The 15,981-nt window shown below is 42.5% G+C and overlaps 1 long non-coding RNA gene across 1 annotated transcript in view; it reads right to left on the reverse strand.

Moving 5' to 3' along the window:
- LOC115398889 (uncharacterized) overlaps nucleotides 1–15,380 on the reverse strand; it is a 154,203-nt gene extending 138,823 nt beyond the window's left edge. Inside the window, exon 1 of the long non-coding RNA XR_003932615.1 lies at nucleotides 15,327–15,380. This is a non-coding gene — a long non-coding RNA (uncharacterized LOC115398889). The remainder of the gene's footprint in view (nucleotides 1–15,326) is intronic.
- Between the last annotated feature and the right edge of the window lie 601 nt (nucleotides 15,381–15,981).

Consider the following 15,981-nt stretch of genomic DNA (forward strand, 5'->3'; position numbering starts at 1 on the left):
TCCAAGGTGCTCAAAATGACAAACTGCAGCCGTAGAAATTATTACATAAGAGGTAGCGGCAATAAATAAGAAGGCCCAGTACTGAGAACTATTACTACAGCTTTCACCCAGGAGACTAATCCAGTAATTTTACTGAACCCACGGATGGGGAGAAAGTGTGCTCTCGTGGGTGGTGTAATTATTGAAGACTTAATCAAGAGACACCACATAAAACATGACCGAGTCGGCACTAAAGAGCGGCTGCATGGATGAAACCATGGATCTACAGCTTCGCGAATAATCATATCAAAAGGATATGTCAAATAAGTGATATGAATTTTTTAAGAATGTAACCTACTTAATTTTAACCCCATGCTTTCTGAAATCCTGTCATGTAGTTTTTGCTGCCTAAGAAATAAAACCCAACCTGCGCAGAGACTTACTGCTTCACCTTTATGATTAAAGTGTGGATTGGCTTCTTGACATGTACATATGAAGTATAATCTGTATTTAAACATGGAGACCGGAGTGTTTCCACAGCCAGGCTGACGAGTCCAGTTCGTCTCTTGGGAAAATCAATGAGGGCAATTACAGGTGGTTGGAAATGTGATCAGGTGTCATGTCAAACTTGTGAGCATGATAAAGTACATCTGCTTAATTGAGCTACAACAAAATTTGAATGTGTAGATCATCTGTTGATCAGCCGTAACATTATAACCACTCACATCACAGTGGTGTATTGTTGTTTAACAGCCCAAACTGCACCAGATTTCTGAAGGATCGCTGAAGTGCGTGGCATCGAGATGTAAGAAACAGATCTCTAAAGTCCGAGAAGCTGTACAGAGCCTGGTCACTGGTTCACCGCTTCTCTTTCCTCTGACCGCTGCAGACAGGGAGGCTCCTAATGAATTCACTTTGAAGACAGAAGATTTCCATGCAACCTGGTAGAACAGGTGTCACGACTCTTGCACTTCAGCTAAAAGCAGTCCAAACTGTTGGGCTGATCAGTGTGTACAGGACATCAGGGGGGATAAGCAGCACAACTCTGATGGGTCAAGCCAGTTCAACCCGGTGAAGAAATTCAATCAATGGTGGCAAATTAAAATGGATCAAACCCTTTTGCATTCTGCTGAAACGTGCTTTGCGTCACGGTCCTGGAGCTTCTGGTCCCTGCAGACCACGCCCCTGCCCTGTGGTCGTGTTTCCATCAGACGTGATCCTTGAAAAGAAAAGCCTGAGGGAAACCAGTCGATCGGACGACACATCAAGGCGCCATGACAGGACATGGGGAGACAATACCAGGAGGATTTCTGCCATCAGATTGCATTAACGCTGACATATGACACACTGCCAGGCAAAAGCCCAGGAGACAAGAACCAGAAAGAGCCCCAGCAGCTGTCATGAAGCACCTGTACAGCAGCCCAACATGGGAAGTCTGGATTGTGATTTCAAACAAAAAAACAGTGAGATCCAGGAGTGTTGACCTGGCATGAGAGATGCTCTCTAAAACGACTGTGATGAATTACCAGCAGCTCATAGCAGTGACACAGGGCCGCGCTCTCTCAGCTCGCCAGACCACAGAAAACAGTCAATAAGAAGCAGGTACGAGGCGCAACCCGAGCCAACGGGGGAAAATAATCAATACAGGGAGAGAAAACTGAAAACAAAAACAATGGATTCACATGTCAAATATGCCCCGTACGCTCCAACTATTCAATCTGCTGTGCGCGGCTGCAGCTTTTTTAATCCTCGTGATCTCAGAGAGAAACAAAATACCGCTCCCAGTCCTGGAGTTGTGATGATAACGGACAGCCTTTCCATTATCTCCACCACAACTCTATTTATGTAAATCTCATTCCCTTTCTCGTGACGGCTGGCCTGCACTGAGAGAGCCGAATCTGAAAGGCAGCTGGCAGTTTAAACCCAAAGAGTGAGAGAGAGAGAAAAAAAAAGAGAAACTTCACCAATTAAGTATGTCTTACAATCTGTGCTTGTTCCGCTGATTACAGACATTATCATTGTGGTAAATATAGTTAGAGAAATTAGAAGGGGACTCATGAAATCTCACCATAAGGCTTCATGGAGCATTAGCGTAATTTTAATTACAGATTTTATCGCTGGTGGTATCATAGCATTGCTGGGAGCATTTGTCAGTCGACTTGACAGCTTAACTGTGTTTTTTTTTTTTTCTTTTATCTGATGTGGGGCTGCTGGGATAGAGACAGGCTAAAATAGACATCACAGATTGATAAGAGCTTAAGAAAGGCTGGTTTGTGGTTGCCCAGAGGGCGATGAATCCTATGCATCCCAGTCTGAACCAATTCCTGTAAAAGGCATATAAAAATAATGATAGGTGTCAATAATACACCTGTTCCTGATCTCCTTTGACGTTTCTGAATTGAAGTGGGTATAGGTTGCTTCTTGAGCTCGATCACAATTGAAGTACTTGAATGTACAGCTTCTGAAAGAACACAACATGATTTTTTAAAAAGAATCAAACCAGAAGCTCGCCTTATAGGTTAACCTCCTAACCCCGTTCACTCCAATGAAGGGAGTGAGCCACGCACTGGTGCGCCAGCAGCTGGAATCAACTGAAAGCTGCAAAGAAAAAAAAAAAATTTGAGGAGGAAGACTCACTGCACGCGCGCTGAGACGCGCGCACGGTGCCGTTAAGTAACACCGACCGAGATAAGCTTGGAATTGACTTGCGCATCGCCACGACTTTTCTTATTCACCCCAATTAAAACAACAACAGCAAATAAAGACTCATGCATTTTGGTATTAAGGAGAAAAAAGAAACCCACAAGCTTCCAGGACATCAAAGTTTTGGATCCAGTGTGCGTGTGCGCGCTGCGCTGCGCTCCGCTCAAAGGTGCGCTGCTTGGAAAAAGCGCACGAGAAGGAAAAAAAAAAAAAAAAAAGGAAAAATCCTCTCCAACGGGCGCCTCCGTAATTTTCAGCTAAACCACACACAGAGAGACGGACAGAGTTAAAACCCCAACTTTTACCTGTCTCTGCCGATCGCCGCGTTCATGTCACGTATAGCGCGTCCTGGACATAAAGACTCCGGGATGCACTTCTTTTTTTCCACCCCCCACTTCAGATCTGCGTTGCTGTAGCCTCCGCTTCCATGCGGTGTTTTATTCCTCCTTTCTTTAAAGCCAGCACCTGCTGCTCCGTGCATACGTATGCCCGCACAAACAACTGGTAGTGCTCTCTCAGCGGATTCCCATTAACCGCTACGGGTTGGACGCGCCGCTGCGCAATGACGCACGCCATGGACTCGCAGCTGATTTGGAGTCTCCAAAGCTGCCCGAGATGAATTCCAGCGAGCCTGTCATCATCGTGCTGTCTGCTCTGCGTTACCCTTGCATTTCAGTGAGGAGAGGGGGAGGTGGATGATATTTCATGCCCCAACTAAAACACTCCTAAAAAAAAAAAAAAAAAAAAAAAAAAAAAGTCTCGCTCTGTCACATGAGACCAAAATGTGCTCCAAGAGATATTTCGTGGATATCTGTGGGAGAACTCCCTCAGCGACTCAGATCTCTGGAATCAAAGAGATCAGAGGAATGACGAGATCTGCTCTGACACAAGACACATGTACGACTGTATGTTATCTATTTCGGTGCTTTGATGAAATCAAGTGACAATAATCGCGTCAGTGCACGTTTAACGCTTGGCAGCAGCACTTAAGGCTGTTTTGATTTCTGATCAGCCATAGGTGAACATCCCAGGAGGAGCAGCAGCGCTACATTTCCTGATTGTTTGTTTTGAACTAGTATTCAGTGTCCCATGGAACAGTTTGAACCTTTGCGATCAACAACAGTGGAGCTGGGGGTTTGGGGGACCTTGTCCCGAGGTGCTGGTCTCTGATGGATGGAGCTTGACAAGTCATCCCAAGGGCCACACCTCCGCCCCTGGTGCGTGGGTGTAGCCAGGAACATTTCCATCCATAACACCCTGAGGGAGGTGAGGGCCGGCCAGCCAGTCAGGCAGCAGCTCATCTGATTTTTGCTCACATGTTGAACTCGGTAAGACCGCCGCAGCAGTTTGAGAGAGGACCATCATCCTCTGCTCCGCTGCTGGCACGCAGGCACTCAGGTGGAGCAGCGCAGCAAGCCTCGTCCATCCATGACTGTTTGATTCCAACTCCCGGGAGACACCCTTGTTTTTCACCCCAACCTTTGACCTCACTGTTAAAAACAGAGGACTTGCTTAGATAAGAGCGTCCGAGCGTGAAGAATGGAGCCTGCTGTACATTCGATGGGGTTTCAAAGACAGGGTTTGCATATTTATTTTTCAGCAAAGGAAAAATAAAATCGGATATTTCCAGAAAATTTTAGACATTGCAATGACAGTGATAATGTGAAAATTATTCGGCCACACATTGCATTGGAAAAAAAAAACTAAATTGAAATGTTTCACGATAACGGACAAATACACTAATTTCTAATATAATACCAGTAAAATATTTTTTAAAAAATCTCAGACATGATAAAAAAAAGTGAAAAAAAAAACGTGAATTAATGTGATATCCCAACTGTGAGAGGTCGACAGTTCAAGCAATTCTGGGAAAATATTTCTAAGCTTAACAGCAAACGATGTCCTTTGTGTGCGTAATATCTTTGAAACACCCTGAGAATGAACTATTCTCTGAAAGCAGAGATAAAGCCTGAAGCTAAACTGTGGACAGCTGTGATCATTAGGCCCTCAGGCCTGGCAATGCAATAAATATGAGTGGATGAAATGATTGCATGTTATAAATTACTACATGTGCTTATGAGCGCCTCCAAAAAAAAAAAAAAGCATAATTCATCATAGAATCCACAATTAGAACGCAACAGAGGGCCTTTATTTGCACACTGTATATGCAAGTTAAAAGTAAATTGGCAAAGCAACTTCATCTAGTGCATATATCCCCATAGTACACTTATTTACGGACATAAAAAGTTTAAGAGCGCTACGGGAACTGTGCTATGAATATGTAAAACTCCTAACTGGCTGATAGATGAAACAATAACCCACAAAAACCAACAGAAAGCAGCTGGAGCACCGACTGATCGAGTCACATGGTTCCACTCAGCAGTCATCATTTGGAAAAACCATTTCAGAAAAGTTTCATGTTTACATGGCAGCATATTGGAAATGATATTCGTTGACAAGAAAACAGCAGAAATGCTGGAAAATTAGGTTGTTAGCTTGCCAGGCCACGAGTGGGTGCTGTTGTTGGTTTTTGTAATTCGTATGGACAGACAGCAAAGCTGGATGGTTGATACAGATGATTCTCAACTGTGAAACTATCAAGTCCAGGAGAATGTGGACCGGAGCTCATGGCACTCTGGAGGAAAACATGAACAGTGGCTTTCTGCTCTTTCCTCTCGGTCCGTTCCTGGATTTCGTCATCGCAGCTTCCCTTGCTCATCAGGTTCATATTTTCTTGCCATCTAACGTCATCTGATTTGTTTGTTGCTCGCCACCTTATCTTTTTCTCTTTGCTATCCTCCAGCTGAAAGCCTCTATCTCTGATTCTCATCTGCAGAGAAGAGATTCTGTTTGCACCACATTAACTGAAATTGAATTGAACTGAAATTAATTTAATGCAGGGCTGTGCGTGTGCCTGGCCGTCTGTCTCGTTTGTGTTTGTCCCGTGACAGACTGGTGATCTGGCCTCGACGCAGCCTTGGTCGGCTCCAGTGGCCCTTGACCCTAATGCGTGTAAAGCCATCGAGAAGATGGATGCATGGATGAATTGAATTGAGTTCAACAGATTGACAGAAAAACACACACAGTATGTCGAGTGAAGAGGAGCCGGTGTGATTTCCCACAGCAACGTCGAAATCTTCTAAAAACAGTCACCAGTACAAAAACAACTCGAGAAAAAACAGCTAGCATAACCAACAGATGTGATTTTGAATTGAACTCTGAGAGATGTTGTCTTTCATTCAGCGCTATTGGATGTAATTATGATAATACAGAAACAACATCCTGTTTCCTATCATGATGACTTATCAGCTGCTTTTCGAGCCTCTTCATGAACACATCCGAAAAGTTACTGTCGTTGGGAGAACACCGTGCAACTGTTCAGTGTCCCTGAAGAAGTTCTCGATTTCACCATTGACATTATAATAAAAGCTGCTAAATCGCAGTGTGTCCAGTTTGTTTTGAAAACTTGTTGCCACCATCTGATTCCCTTTGTTTTTTGTAATCAGGCGAAATCTTCCCGTTTAAACATTTATTTTGTTGTTTTGTGTGACTCTGAATCAGATTAAGACTTTAAATCACGCGCATTATTTTCCAATTGTCACATGTAACTTGTGTCGAGACAACAGTTGCTTAATGCTTTTGACACAAGAAATATAAAAGAACTGTGTCAGTGGATGTGACATTTTAGCAACTGGAGCCACCATCGGCTCTTTTTTTGTCCATTTACACACACAATTGACAAAAAAATAAAAGTATAAGGTCAAGTTGGTGCGACTTGAAGGCTGACACGGTTTAAATCTGACCTTTAATTCTTCTCATCCAGCACCTTTGCAATGTGTCATCATGTCTGTCGCCGCTTTGTTTTTACAACAGGTCAAAAAACTGGGCCGAAGTGGATCTGCAACACTTTAACTCAGGCAAGGAAGAAAAGAACCTGTGGGTAAATCTGAGGGAAAGTTTTCACGGAGGCGATTTCCAGTGAAAACGTAAAACTCGCCTTGTGTTCGAGTTCTGTTCAAACGTACAGGAATAAATGGGACTGAAAGGCTGTGGAAATTGATTTTTTTTTTTTTTTTTTTTGTATTTTACTCACTTTGATGCTATCATTTACATCCAAATCAGAGCCATTCAGGATGCTGGTGACCAACCACAAATAAGTAAACACATTTCACAAACAAGTCCAAAAAAACCTGAACCACCAATATTTATAGAAATGACTTTACAGAAAAACAAGTCTAAAGTCTCTCTGGCTGTTTTTTTCACCGTTCTCCACATCCGGCATCAAGGAGAAGAAATGCTGCACTTGTCGTATTAAGGGGGATAAATCTCCGAGGTCTCCGTAAAGTGATTTTGGTGCCGTTCAGAAATCATCACCACCTGCCCCCGTGCCGCTGTCCTTGTGGTACGTTACACCTTTAGCACGTTATGAATATCATTGATTCCCTATCAGGGACCCACTCTGGAGTAATCCTTTATGTTTGTGAGGAGCAGGGAACGGGCGGGCTCCTGAAGGCCGTCCGGCACGCTGCCTTTCCCTCGCCGTGGTGATAAATCTCCCTCCTTGTATGTCTCCCCGTCACATTTGAATCCTGTCGGAGCGTTTCAACGAGTCCACCTGAGCCCTCATTCATCTGCTGCCGCTGCTTTCAGCAAAACCATTTGGCCCAGGGTTACAAAGCCAACTGCATGTTTAATGCATGATTTATATGTGCGGAGTCCCATCGCTGAGTCCGCGGCCATCAGGAAAAGGCCAGATTAATGTTCCACGCTCACACCCGAAGAATCCCAGCATTTGTCCGCTGATTTTGAGCTCTCAATGGGTCAAATCTGGACTGCATTATTCATCGTGGATGAAGTTACAAACTACTGTATACGTAGATCTGAGGAAGATATTCATGCTTTTTCCCTCAGTGGCAGCAGAGCGAGGCTCTGACTGCCAGAAAGGCTGAGCTGCCACTCAAACATGGCAGAGACTCTGGTTCGTCTCGTCCCTGCGCTTCAAGATTTGAGCACAGTGCCAGCAGGTATTGTCAGGCTTCTGTTGCTGGGAAATTAGCATGGTCATGCATTATGCAGGGCCCCAACAACTCCAAGTTTTATCCTTTAACAATTCATTTTGCTTTATAAAAAAAAAAAAGAAAAGAAAAAGAAATACAGGGTTTTAATCAGCTGCAAGGTGACCCTGCTGTATTCAGCTAGGAGATGGACTTCAGTGGGGGAAAAAAAAAAAAAAACTCACTTATTCATAATGCACTGGAAGATCATAGGATTGCACTTTATGGAACGATTTACATGTGATCAACCACGGAATTGGTTATCTGACGGTTAAAAAAAAAAAAATGTTTTTCTATATTGTGAGAGAGGGGACATCCACCACAAGGATTCGCATTTATTCAGGTTGGATTTTCTTGGTGAGGGTTGATTCCCAGAGCAGCTGCTGCATCGCGACTGACTTATGGAGCGTCACATTAATGACGTGAGATATTAATGAATTCCTTTGTCATCCGATCTCGGGTAAAACAAGCACCAGTATAGCTGAGAGCGATCGAATCGAGGCTTTGCATGGAATGAGAATTAGAAATCCACAAAAGCTCCTGTGTATCGAAACGACATGACTGATTTCCTATTAATGGACATCATTGTACACAGTGCTGTTCTCATTGCTGATAAATTTCCAAGCATGACTACATTGCTAATCAACTGCTGTCAAGCTCTGCCACACACTGCAGGTTGGGGTTCAAATCCCATTAATGTAGGGTGGATTAAATCACAGGTTTGGTGAAAAGAAATCGATACTCTAATGATTTATGTGGTTTTGCGCTGCCGTGTCAGAAAAGTTCCATGTTTACACACCAACAAGTGCAGTAGCAGCATTTATGAAAAGCTGTGTTTTCAATTGTTTCTATGGAGACGGAGTTGGAAACATTTACGAAAAGTTGTCCGAGCACCGCCCTGCAAACGGATCCCCAAAATATAATTAAAGGGCCAAAGACACAACTCCAGCGCCAGAAGTCTCAGTGCTCTCAAATCAATTTGCACATCACCACATTACATTTTTTCCTCCATTGAGATTGAGGGGCTCAATAAAGATGATGAGTACTTGACATAAAAGCAAGCATGAGCAAGCAAGAGCTTGACCCTGTTTCACAGAGCAACGCGTAGGACCACCGATTCAGAGCCAAGACCAAACATATGCCATGGTTCTTTTTGTACTGTTATCTTTCATCTGGAATCACATTCATCATTGAGCTAACCAGAGCGGCCACAGTGTCACATCACATCAGGGAATGAACGCAGAAACTAAAAGGTTTTGATTCTCTGCCGGGGTATTGTGTTTATTTACAGCAGCAGCGAGATGGATGATTCAGAATTACTGTGGCTAATTTTGTTGCTAAATTTGTTGGGGGGGAGGGGGCTGAGGGTGTCTGACGTAGTGGAAGGTGACAGGGGGGTGATAACATCACGAAGAGGGTAATTATCAACCTTAAAAAACAGAAGAAGAAGCATGAAATACAAGTGTTGGAGGGGAAAATGCATCAGTGGAGTGTTCTGAAAAGGGGCTATTAAAAAACAAAAACACACACAAGCTGTCCCATTCAATGAAAATGGAAAAAACGATCATAAAATTTAACCATGGAGAAAATTCAGAAAATAGTCATCAATTCATTCTTCTCTCCTTTTTAACAATGATTTTCTGCAGTGTTTGAAAATTGAAAAGTTTTTTTAACAGAGGAAGACTATTTTAAATGCAAGTCTGTATCTGGAGAGTTGTGCATGTGTATATTTTTGTTGTGCTCATGGTTTTGAGGTTTGTATGTGTGTAATGCATCATGTTCTTAAAAGCTTGGATTTGTATTTATGCAGGTTTAGATGACACATCAACATCATTGTGATGTGACTGAATGTCTCAGTGTGTAATCTGAATGGTGGATGTGTCATAAGAGGATCTGTTTATTTTGTATCAGTCTGAAACTACGGATTTCCTTTGCTTATTGCTCCATGATTTCAGACATAACATCACAGGAACCGGGTGGACCTGGATTCGTCCTCTGTTTAGACCGGAGGGTGAGGAAACCCTGGAGTTATGGAAAATTCTTTATCTGAAAATCAAGGTCAATTTGTGGCACAAGGCAATCACAAATCTCAGCTCTTACACACCCCAAGGTGTGAATGTGAGTGTGTGTGGTTGTCTCTCTCTTTGTCCAGGGTGTATCCTGTCCTCACACATAGATAGTTGGGATTGGCTCCAGTGAAGTGGAATGAAGTGGAAGCTGTATGGAAGAATGGATGGATGGATGAAGTGTCCACATTGGGTTTAATCAAATTCATGTACATATATTCCTCACCAAGAAATAATTTCTCAAGTTCTCCAAGTTGGAAACAAGGCAGTGCTGTGTCATTCTTCAATGAAATACATTTCAAAAAGTGATCAAACCCAGAACAAACAGAAATAAAAAAAACAGATTGGAGTGACCTCCCGTTGTTCTGATCCCTGCGTCAGCTGCTTGCTCCAATGTTAGTTTTGTCTCAACATTTCATTTCTTCATAGCTGTGAGGATTTAACCCTCGATGCCGCTGCTTGCTCATAAGTGCTGACAGTTGTGGCAACAAGCCAGCTTCAGCTTTATGCCAAGCACTAATATATAAGTGGTGTCTACGCCATATTAAAGATGGCGTGCCTTTACGCTGCCTGCACATGGAGATGAAGCTGCAAATGTCCGTTGTCAAGGACGAGCTTCAGTAAACTCCGATTGGGACACTTGATGTGGATGCTCAATCATCCAGCAAACGGAAAAGCCACTGAAAACATGTGCATCCTTGAGATTTGTGAGTAAATTTAACTAATTGGATGGTAATTACATGTAATTACCAAGTTATGGATGTACGGTAATAGACACTGCAACCAGGTGCATTGCTAATTTTTTCGTTTAATCAAAAATTTGCATTTACACGGCAGCGTTCTGAAAACCCCGCCTACTAAGAAAAGAGCATGAGCATTTTCAAAAAGTTGCATTTTCAGTGGCTCTGAGCTGTGTTTTTATGTAAACAGATACCCAAAATGCAATGAAGATTGGGTGTTTTCAGCTGAAAACGTCGTCCTGGTAATTGGGGCCTTTGTGACCATGAACGGAAAAAGTGAGTGGAGCTGCCATCATGGGAGCTCAGACTGCTCACGACCACAGTGAGTCTCCTGAAAACCAGGCTGGCAGTTTGCTGAATGCCCCTGCTGACAAACTCCAGCACTGACCCTGTCGGCGACTTAAATGGATGTTTGGAAATGTTTGGACAGTTTTATGAAAACGCCACACGTCATGATGCAAGCTGACGGATTTTGGATCTCTCGATAAAACGTCTCCCATTTTCTCTCTTCATCGGCGTTATGAAGCGACTCCTTGAAGAAACCTCGCGCTATCAAAGCGCCGTTATGTCTGGCTTCACGAGTGCTCCTGTGCACCCTCATTAGACAGATGCTGTTGCCAGAGGGGACTGTGGTATCTGGGGTAAACTGTTAGTGGCATCCTTGCTTTCCTTTCACAGGAACAGATGTCAGGGGGAGTGAGACTGCCTTGTCATTCCACCTGAGGTTTCTATCTTTTTATTTATTTATTTATTTATTTAGCCTCCCTTGTGGTCATATTACATTGTTTTTGTTTAGTGTGTTTCCTGACACCATTGTGGAGGACCGGAATAACACAGGAGAATGATGTGTCACAAAACCCCTCTGAAGGTTAATGAATAAATCAAAACATGCACGTCGCAATGTTGTGTTAGTAACAGACAAGTTCATTTTAATTACAGAGAAAAGAAATGGAAGACAGGTCATTCCAAGTGCATGAATTTCATCATCTATTGTTTCCTCAAGACTTGAAAAAAAAAAAAGTAAGATACATGTTCATCTGTTTCTCTCCCGTTTGATCTCAGCTGGATGTCAGTGAACATGACGTCTAACCTGCCACTGGGATAAAAGCAGCAACACGAAGGTGATTTATGTCATAGTTATCGGACAGATTCCACTTTGCTGCTGTCGATCACAATAGCATGATGCATGGAGTTCCACAGGGCTCCTTGTTAGGATCCATACTGCACTGTACAGGCTTACTGCCTTAACATTTATTGATGACAGATCATGATCAACAAGTGAGTGGATCTCCCTACACTCACCAATTATGGCACCGATGTGTTGAAACTGTTTCTCTACTAAACTAATACATGTCTGGAGTGTGCTGTGAATTAAATGTGTTTAATATTCTATTGATGTTAGGATCTTTCTCCTTAATAGAAGTGAATGAGGTGGCGGATGCAGCTGGTGCTTCGGTTTGAATGGAATTAAAATAAACTTTCTTAAATGATAGACTGATTTTGGATATTATTCTCAATCAATTATAGTAGTAGCAGGAGCAGAACCAGCCCTTCATCTGCAGAACAATTGTCGTTAAAGGATGTAACATCTGGTGGAGGGAAGACGATTGAGACCCAGAATACACAACATTTCAAGGTAAAACCCATCAAAAGTTTCACGTTTGCGCTGCAACATTCTGAAAACGACGTCCGTCGACGCAGCTGACTTGCTATTTGCAATTTCACTTGAAATCATTGCTGTGCAAACAGGCCCTACGCCGTGTGGAGTTTTCCCCGATGGTAATTACGATTTCTTGAGACTCTCGATATATTCCTGTGTATTATTCCTCCCAATTTCAACAAGCGCTCACAGGAAGCTCAGCAGTCCCTCCCAGCCGCAGTCAAAGCATCAGATGTTCACCGTTTGTGAAGCCGCCACTGGCTGATCCCTCCCCGTCATCGTCTGCCTCAACTGCCTCAGCAGCTCTAAACATATTCTGGTGTTGTTACTCAGCTTTTGGCCTCCACCACATTATTTCTCTCTCCCAAAGGACCACATGGGCAATGAGGTGATGACAATAGTAAATGAGTTTAACAAATTTTACAAAAACCAGTACTTTCCTTGCTCAATGCATGGAAAACTCATCGGGAGAATGAGGCAGAAAAAAAATTTACATCGTGATTTAACAAACAGTGTTTTTCCCCTTATTATTCATTTTATTTGCAAGAATAAGACAGTGAATCCTGCTTCCTGCAGCCTGTATATGTTTGTGCAGATTGTGGTATTTCTTGAAAAAGTGTTTTCTCTCTGTCAACAAGGCAAAGGTGATTGTGAGTCCTGGCGGGGAAGAGGAGGCTGCATTGTCAAGCGTTACGAGACCCTAATAATGTTCCGTATTTTCAGAGGGAACCAGGCTGGAATGCAGCTTTTCAAATATCAGTATCTATGGTGCTCATTATCGCAGAGAAACAACTTCAGCATTCGAGCGAGTGTGCGTGTGTGTGTCCTGAGACTTATGCACAACTACAAGCTTCTTTGACCAGGATTTATCCTTTGACTTCCTCACTAAGTTGTCTTTCTTTCTTCACTGATGTAATCTCCCTAAAATGAGCAGCTCATTGGCACAGGATGAACGTTCAATTCATGCATTTTTCACTTCTTGACTGCACTATTGCAATCAGCCACTATCAGGTTGTCCAAACAACTCTGCAATTAATTGAAAACGCTGCAGCCAGCATGCTGACAGGCGCTCGCAGCCCAGATCATACTTCTCCCATCGTGTTTTCTCCTCATAGACTTGTACAATTTAAGATTGTCCTCTTACAGTACTAAGCTCTTAACATCCAGGCTCCATCATACATTACAAAATCATTAAGTACCATATTGTCAGATCAGTTCTTTCTCAGAGAGCAGGCTTGTTAGAGTTTCTCAAAGTAAAGGCTTCTCTCTAGATCGGCGAGCACAGTCGAAGCCTGAAATGTCAAACACGTTTTAATTCAGCGCCGTTTTGTGGATGGACTGATGAAAATACTGCTATTATAACCTTTAAATGTTTTTTTTTTTTTTTTTTTGCTTACAGATTATGGCAAATCTATAATTTCATGAAACCGAACAATTACTACCAAACGTCACGACGATGTCATCACAAAGCTCAAAAAGTTTTCCTAAAGCTGCTTTATTATTCACGTTTTTTTCTGCAAACTCATGGCTTTCAGACTCATGCTAGTTCGATGGCAGGAAGTAGCTTTCATGTCAACATCACTGACTGAGCTCGGTCCTTTTTTTCTTTTGATGCCAAAACCTCAACAACAGTTGAGCCCGAGTCTGGGGAAGTGCGTCCCTTTCCTCATGTGGCTGTTGGATTTTACCTGATTGTTATGTAAACCAGCTGAACTTGATAGAATTGCGTTGAAAAAAAAAAAAAAAAAAATGACTCGTATGATTTGATGACTGCTGTCGCAGATAGAAGTGTGTCATGAGTAATTGGTTCCCACAGCACATTTTCCCCTTTGTCCCCCTTCATCTCCGACTCCTCTCTGTAAATATATTTCTCCCCGTTTGATCCCTTCGCTCATTCAACTTCCTCTGCCTTTGTTTCACTCACATTTGCTTTCATATCCAGGAAAAACCTGCAGAACGAAAATCCAGATATTCTCAGACTGTGTAAGCATCAAATGTAAGGATTTGCTGCTAATAACAGACACGCCTATGTAGGAAAGAGCAATAACAAACAGACAAAAATCCCTCTTCATACCTTTCAGTAGCTGCACTCTTTTTTTTTTTAATCTAATTTCCTGTCAGTAGAGCCTCGAGGGTACATCATCTGTCAGTCTGTCAATTTGATAGACTTCATTTTATCTTCAAACCGCAGCTGACACAAACATGAAATCCATCACGTCTGCAACGCTGCAGTTTGACAAAGTGAACGGTATTTAACCCCGCTAAACAGAAAGCAATAGGAAGAGAGGAAGAGATGAGACGACACGTTACACCTCCAGTGCAGCGATCCTCGAATGATGCTGCTGCTGCTGCTGGAATGTGGTTGGGTGAGTCATCCCAGTCCACTGGAGACCGTCCCACTCGGGGTACTCACACCTTCAGCCTGTTTCTGCTTCCAGTCACTGTTACAGAAGAGAGGCACTGCAGAATAAGTGGCCTGACAAGCAGCGCGAGCGTTAGGGACTCGTCCCTGCGGATAAGAGACGTGCCACAGCAGATGTAATCCCTGCTGATGCAATTCAACTTCAGGATTATGTTTTAGGGGTTTTTTTTTTTTCCTTCCGGTGTTCAAACTGACGGAGAATGTGTTGAAAATGGAAAGGTGTAATCTTAAGCTCACGTCATTTTAGTCTCTCATGTTCAGCTTTCCAAGCTTAACCGGACGTTCGCTCCACTGATAAAACATTAACAATACCTCAGCAGAATGTGACGTCAGGATTTCAGGTTTTTCTTTTTCCTGTGAACGGATTTCCGCGCACTGACACACAGGAGGATCAAGTGAATCAGCTGAGTAAGAAGAAAAAGAAGAAGCAAGAAATCCATTCTGTAATCTAAAAGTGTTTTTGTTGATCAGAGTGAAGGGTCTGGATGTTGTACGATGTTTGGCTTTGCTCTCCTGAGTCCAGAGAGGAGGTCTTAGAGGTATCGCCGGATGGAATCCGTGATGAAACACTGATTTATACTGTTTTATACTGATTTATCAGATAAATTTGAAGAATTCGAACATATTTCTTTAGTGCAGCAGACGCGACAGAATACAGAAGCAACAATGATGGGAACAGTTTGTTTTGACATTTCACTGTACTTTGCACCAGAATGTTTCTCTAATTGGCTTCACGTTGAGATTGTAGTCATTTTCAGTTCTAATTATATGGTTTTGTAAAACTATCGACCTTTACATCACATTTACTCTGCAAAATCTCCCAAAAATCTTTAAAGTTTGAATTTAAAGGTTGTTACTGACTGGTCTGGCCCACTTGAGGTAAAACTGGGCTGTATGTAGCCCCTGAATTAAAATGTGTTTGACTCCACAGATATGAATGCGAAGCAAATAAGTGTGTGATTAAAAAAACACAATAAATCAATGATAGGATTCATAGTGCTTCTTTCATTGAAGGGCCCCATTTTATAGTGAAAATGTTCGTTTTGTTTCCACTTGAAAATGTGTAAACAAGACCTAAGGCGTAATACTCAGAAGGATATCTTTTAGCATTAATTCCAAAATTCTCAGTTGAATTTTCACTATTATAACTGTTTAAAAAACATGACTGAGACTGTTTAACCTCACAGTTGGACTAAAATACAGGCGCCATTGTCAGAATAACAGACACCGTCTAACTTTACACCAGGAACATTCGTGAGATTCTCATGGCGACGCATAAAATTGTGGTTTTGACCAAAAAACATTGTTTCTTATTTCCCAGAATACTCAGAATGTGTTTATTTTCTCACCTCTATTT

The sequence above is a fragment of the Salarias fasciatus genome, chromosome 13, assembly GCF_902148845.1.
Source record: "Salarias fasciatus chromosome 13, fSalaFa1.1, whole genome shotgun sequence".
Classification (NCBI taxonomy): Eukaryota; Metazoa; Chordata; class Actinopteri; order Blenniiformes; family Blenniidae; genus Salarias; species Salarias fasciatus.